General features: G+C 37.2%; 1 protein-coding gene across 1 annotated transcript in view; it reads left to right on the forward strand.

Moving 5' to 3' along the window:
* LOC101577917 (homeobox expressed in ES cells 1-like) overlaps nt 1-7,080 on the forward strand; it is a gene marked incomplete at its 3' end in the record, with an annotated part of 18,177 nt that overhangs the window by 6,960 nt on the left and 4,137 nt on the right. The gene's annotated exons all lie outside the window — the stretch shown is intronic.

The following is a 7,080-nucleotide window of genomic DNA, read 5'->3' on the forward strand; positions in this document are numbered from 1 at the left end:
TCATGTTTCCTAGCTCTTCTCCTTTCCCTCTCTTGATTAGTTAGTCCTTGAGATCCTGCTTTCCTTTTACTTGTATTATACCTTTCTATTTGGATTTCTTCTTTTGAGTTCTTATACTAGGGAAACTATTCGATATTTACACATGTGTGTCTGGTTTATTTCACCTATGAGTATTTGTTCAAGTAGCATCCACTTCAATATAAAGCCTTCGAGTTTATCATTCTTAATAGCTGAATAATACTCCGTTGTGTAAAAATACCAATCTTTTTCAACCATTCCTTAGGTGATGGGCATCTTGGTAGTTTCCAAGATTTGGCTATCACAAATTATGCTGCTATAAACATAGGCACACATATATCACTATGATGTGATGCTTTCAGATCCTCTGGGAAAATTCCCAGTAGAGGAATAGCTGGTTTAAATGAGATTTCCAGTCCAACTTCTCTAAGGAGTCTCCACAGTGATTTCCATAATGGTTGCACCAGCCTACATTCCCACCAGCATTGGAGAAGGGTTCCTTTTTCCCCCACAGCCTCTCCAACATTTGTTGTTGGGTGATTTCGTTATGATGGCCATTCTCTCTCTGGTGAGATGATATCTCAATGTTGTTTTAATTTGCATTTCGCAGATGGCTAGTGATATAGAGCATTTGTTCATATATTTATTCGCTTCTTTAATTTCTTCCTCTGAGAAGTGTGTGTTCATCTCAGATGCCCATTTCTGGATTGGATCTTCAGATTTTGGGGCCCTGGTGTTTTTTAGTTCGTTATAAATTCTAGAGAGCAGACCTTTTTTCTGAGTACTTATTTGTCATGATTTTTTCCAAATTTGTGGGTTGCCTTTTCACTTTGTTGGTAATTTTTTTGACATGAAAAAACTTCTCAGTAAGAGGAGATCCCAGTTGTTAATTCTTTCACCTGTTTCCCCTGCAATTTGATATCTGTTCATGAACTCTTTGCCTACCCCTATGTCTTCAAGAGTTCCTCCTACTTTCTAATCCATGAGATTTAGTGTCTCTGCTTGAATGTTAAGATCTTTAATCCATTTTGACTTTAGTTTAGTGCATGGTGATAGACCTGGATCAAGTTTGAGTTTTTGGCATGTAGAGAGCCAGTTTTTCCAGCAACATTTGTCAAAAAGGCTTTTTTCAGTGAGTATGTTTGGCCCCTTTGTCAAAGATAACGTGGCTGAGTGTGTTTGTAGGGGATTCAGCGTCTTCTAATCTGTTCCATTGCTCTTCACTTCTGCTTTGTTGCCAGTACCATGCTGATTTTATCACAGTAGCCTTGTAGTATAATTTCAAGTCAGGAATTGTAATGCCTCATGCTTGTCTTTATTGCCCAGAATTGCTTTTGATATTCTAGGTCTTTTCTGGTTCCAGATAAATTTTAGGAATGATTTCTCTAGGTCTGTGAGGTATGTTGTGGTAGTCTGATAGGGATTGCATTAAATCTGTACAACAATTTTGGGAGTATGGCCATGTTCACAATGTTGTTTCTTCCTATCCAAAAGCATGGAATATTTCCATTTTCTGAAATTCTCTATGATCTCTCTTTTAAGATTACTGTAATTTTCCTTAAAAAGATCTTTGACTTCTTTAGTTAGATTAATTCCAAGGTATTTCTTTTTCCTCGGAGCTATTGTAAAAGGTATTGTTTCTATAATTTCCCTCTCAGTGTGTTTGTTGTCTATGTAGAGGAATGCTATTGACTTTTGGGTATTGGCTTTATAACCTGCTAAGCTACTGAATTTCTGTATTAATTCTAGTAGCTTCTTGGTGGAGTTTTTTGGGTCTTCCAAGTAAAGTATCATGTCATCTGCAAATAAATATAATTTAACTTCTTCTTTGCATATTCTTATTCCTTTTATTTCTTTTTTTTTCTAAAGGATGTAGCTAATGTTTCCAGAACCGTATTGAATAGGAGTGATGATAGAGGACATCCTTGTCTTCTAACAGATTTAAGAGTAAAAGATTTCAGGTTTTCCCCATTTAGGATTATGTTAGCTGTTGGGTTTTCATAAATGGCTTTTACCAGATTGAAGTAGAGGCCATCTATGCCAATTTTCTGTAGGACTTTGAATATAAATCAGTGTTGCACTTTGTCAAAAGCCTTTTCTGCATCAATGGAGATGATCATGTGATTTTTAGTTTTTGATCTATTGATATAGTGTATTATATCTATAGATTTGCGAATATTGAACCATCGTTGCATCCCTGGGATGAATCCTACCTGGTCATTGTGTATGATCTTCTTGATAATTTGCTGTATTCTATTTGCCACAATTTTATTGATTTTGGCATCTATGTTCATGAGGGAGATAGGCCTGTAGTTCTCTTTCTTTGTTGTGTCTTTCCCTGGTTTTTGTATCAGTATAATACTTTCTTCCAGGAATGATTTTGGGAGGATGGCTTTGTTTTCAATTTCATGGAAGAGTTTGAGGAGTATAGGGACTACATATTCTGAAAATGTCTTGTAGAATTCAGCTGTGAATCCATTAGGACTGGACTTTTCTTTGCTGGTAGGTTTTTAATTACATCTCATATTTCATTGGCTGTTTTTTGGCTATTGAAAGTGGTCATATCGTGCCGATTCAGTTGTGGTAATTTGTACCTTTCTAGGAATCTGTCCATTTCTTCTGTGTCTTCTATTCTGTGAGAGTAAAGATTCTCAAAGTAGCTATTGATAACCTTCTGAATTTCCACAGGGTCTGTGGTAATTACACCCTTTTTATTCCTTATTGCTTGTATTTGAATTTTTCTTTCCTCTTTTTGATGAGGTTAGCTAGGGGCTTATCGATTTTATTTAATCTTTCAAAGAACCAGCTTTTTGCTTTTTTAATTCTTTGAATTGTTTTCTTTGTCTCAATTGAATTAATTTCTGCTCTAATCTTTATGATTTCCTCCCATCTGGGCTCTGTGTTTGGTTTGCTCTTCCTTTCCTAGTTGTTGAAGGTGTATCATTAGGGTATTTATTTGTTCCCATTCTGTTTTCCTAATGGGTGTGTTCACAGCTATGAATTTCACTCTGAGAACTGCTTTCATCATATCCAATAAATTACTATAAGTTTTGCTTGAATTTTCATTGAATTGTAGATATTGTTGAATTTCTTCTTTAGTTTCATCTGAGACCCATTTGTTGCTGAGTAGGGTGTCATTTAATTTCCATGTATTTAAGGATTTTTTCTGGTTTTTTTTGTCATTTGTTTCCAGTTTCATTGCACTGTGGGCAGACAATGTGCATGGTATAATTTCTATTTTCTTATATATCCTTAACCATGACCTGTGGATCAGTGTGTGGTCTATTTTAGAAAATGACCCATGTGCAGCTGAGAAAAATATGTATTCAACTGTGTTTGGGTGGAACACTCTGTACATGTACACCAAGTCCATTTATTTCAAGCTCTGGTTCAGTCTGTTATTTCTTTGCTAAGTTTTTGACTGGTTGACCTATCTTTTGGATATAAGAGTGTGTTAAGGTCTCCTGTTAAAATTGTGCTATTGGACATTAGATTTTTAATATCCATTAAGATTTGCTTTATATAGTTTAGTGCTCCCATGTTTGGTGCATACATATTTATGAGTGCTATATCTTTCTCTTGAATTTTTCCCCTAACCAGTATATAGTGACCTTCTTTATTTCACTTGATCATTGTTGGTTTGAAGTTGAGACTGTCTGAGAATGGAATTGCTACCCCTGCTTTTTTCTGAGGTGCTGGGGCATGTAGTATTGTGTTCCATCCTTTGACATTCAGCCTATCAATGTCTTCATGAGTTAAATGTGTTTCTTGTATACAGCATATTGTTGGATTTTGCTTCCTAATACACTGTGCCAGTCTATTTCTCTTAATTGGTGAATTGAGTCCATTTACATTGATGGTTAGAATTGAGATGTATTTACTTATGATTGACATGTTATTTACCTGTTGTCATTTACTGCTTTTTCACCTGTGTTTAATTGCTTGCCCTATTTAGTTGGTTGCTTCTGATCTCACTCGTGGAGTTCTGATCATTTTGGTTCCTCTCTACAACATCTTTCAGTATCCTGTGTAGGGCTGGCTTTGTCATCATGAAATTCTTTAGCTGTTCTTTGTCATGAAAGTTTTTACTTCTCCATCAAATTTGAAGGAGAGTTATGCTGTGTATAGTAGTCTGGGCTGTAATTTGTTTTCATAGAGGACTTGAAGTACTCTGCTCCATGCTCTTCTTGCCTTCATGGTTTGTGAAGAGAAGTCAGCTGTTATTCTGATGGGTTTTCCTTTGAATGTTATCTGCTTCTTTTCTTCAGCAGCTTTCAGTATATTATTGTTGTACTGATTTTCTGGGATCTTGACTATCATATGTCTAGGTGTGTTTTTCATTGGGTTGAGGTTACTTGGCGTTCTGTATGCTTCGGTTACCTGAATGTCAGATTGTTTCCTCATATTTGGGAAGTTTTCTGCTATTACCTCTGCCCATATTTTTTAATGTCATTTGTATTGACTCCTTCTTTCTCATTGATGCCTATTATTCTCACATTGTTCATCTTTGCATCATCTTGCAGGTGATGGATTATTCTTTCCTGCATCCTCGTTGTTTTTAAGAGATCCTTTCTTACATTTTCACTAGCTGCATCAGCATCTCCAAGATCTGAAACTGTCTTCACTTTCATTTAAATGGTTTTGCAAGCTTGTGATTGAGATTTTAATTTCCTCTATATCTCTTTGACTCTGCTTCATGCGATCTATTTCTTTCCTGTATTGCTCATTCAAGGAATCCGTCATTTTTCTAATCTCCTCTATTTTTTTCATCAATGTCTTCTTTAGAAGCAGTTATAAATTCTTTTACTGCAGTGTTTTTTTAGACTGGGTTTCCTCCCTATGTGTCTATAGTTGCTTCTTTACTTCAGATGCTATGAGTTCTGAGAATTCTGTTTTTATTTCAGAAAAGAATTGTGCTCTGATTTCCTCTATAACTTTCTGCTGTTTCTTATTTACTATCGACGCTATTAATTCATGCATTTGAACTGAGCTAGTGTCCTCTGCAGTTGTTCTGAGTGGGCATTGGTTTTCCTGCATATGTTTCTGCATTTGATTCTTTACTGCATATGTTATTAATTCAGGGATTTCTTTTTTTTTTATTTTCAATCTGAGTTCCTCTATACCTTTCTGCAGCTGTTTCATTATTTCAGAAGCCATTGACTCATTTCCTTCAGTTGTGTGATTCTCAATTTGTTCTGTGTTATTGTCCTCTGCCCTTGTTATGGGTGGGCTTGGGTTCTGAGGTTGCATTTTGTTCCTTCTTGTCATTTTGTGTAGCACTGTCTTCTGAATTTTGTTGTAGATCTTTGTTGTAGTTATAACCTTAGCACATACTGCAGTTCAGGTGTAGATCTACAAAGTTTAGATTTATTCAGCTGTGCTGGCTTGGGTCTGCCTGCTGTGCTCAGCTCCTTCCTTTTGCTGCCCTTGGGGTGAACCTATTGTACCCCTCTGGCAAGATGTTCTGCTCCTGGACTAGCTGGGTGGTTCTATCCTCTGCACTCTGTGCAGGGATTGCAGCTGCAGGACTTCACCCCCAGGCCTGCATGCCAGGCCTGAGCTGAGCCTGGAGGGGACAAGGAGGGACAGCTCTCCCACATACTCATAGGGCCTGGGCTAGGACTGGGTCTGGGGGTTCCCAGAGCGTGGCAGAATTTCCTGCTAGGCGTGCGGGTTAGAGGAAGTGCTGTGGAGTGGTGGGGGGCGTTCCAAGGGGATGAAAGAGGGTCTCCCCCACGCTGTGCCTGGGCTGGGACCAGTAGTAGGTCCCGCTGGCACAGGGTAGAGGGAAGTTCTCCCACACACTCACAGGGTAGAGCTAGGACTGGGTCTGGAGGTTCAGGGAATGCAGCAGAAATTCCTACTCGGTGGGCGGGGTGGGGAGGTGCTGCAGAGTGGTGGGGGGTGTCCCTAGGGAGTGGAAGAGGGTCGCACCCGCACTGCGTCTGGGCTGGAACCAATAGCAGGACCCGCTGGTGCAGGGTAGCTGGAAACTCTCCTACACACTCACAGGGCCTGTGCTTGGACTGGGTCTGGAGAGAAAACATTCTGTCAGGCTTTCACAGAGAGCAAATTGGTCAAGCAATGGCCGTGACTCAACCACAAGGCTGACACTGACAAAGGAATACAAACTCTGGTACAGAGTTTCAGGATAAATCCTGAGGGATTTGACTGATCTTATCAGATACAAAAGCTACATTTCTTGTTATATAGGTCTTGCTTTATCTTGGTCTTAGCTATCCAGCAGAAAAGTATAAAACAAAGTATAAAAAGTAAAACTATATTAACATGCTGAGCTGTAAAATGCTCAAGTCATCAACTACTGACTTTGCCAGTCTCATGGAAAACCCACTACTATTATGAACTACTGGACTATATTGGAATGTTTTCTGAATTTACGCACCTATAATATTTAAATGACAATGGAATACTTTTCTCTGACAAAAGTAAAGAAAAAAAGGGATCCAAATGAACAACTATTTTGTAAATATATATTCAAAATAGTTACAATAGAAATACAGCTACATTCTCTTAATTCAATGAATAGAAATTTTGTTCTAATAGTGTTTGTGGATAGGATATCATGTCTGCATCTTGTACAATGAGTAATCAGTAAGACAACAATATGCAATGTATTAAGTATTGAACCTGTCCTACTAATCGGTTTTGAAACTGTCTTATTGCTATTTGTTTCTCAACAAAATTATTTAAAAAAAATAAAAATAAAGATTTTCATTTTTGCTCTTAAAAAATCTCCATTTAGAGTCAATATGATAACATTTATCAATTGTTGGGACTGTTTCGAAGATGTCATCTGTTCATTATTTTCTTATCAAGATGTCATCTCAGTTTTAAAAGTCTTTGTATAGGATCATCATATCCAAAAAAGTAGTTAACTTACATTTGAATATTAAAAGCATGTTAACATGTATACTCATGACCATTGAGCGTAGCTTGTTAATTTGAACACAAATAGTCCTTAAAAATTCAATAGCCATAATTCTGTTTTTTAATGAACCACCTATTTAATTCTTATATCATAGATATAATTCTTATATCATA

Source organism: Octodon degus, unplaced genomic scaffold (assembly GCF_000260255.1).
Source record: "Octodon degus isolate 3935 unplaced genomic scaffold, OctDeg1.0 scaffold00013, whole genome shotgun sequence".
In the NCBI taxonomy this organism is placed as follows: Eukaryota; Metazoa; Chordata; class Mammalia; order Rodentia; family Octodontidae; genus Octodon; species Octodon degus.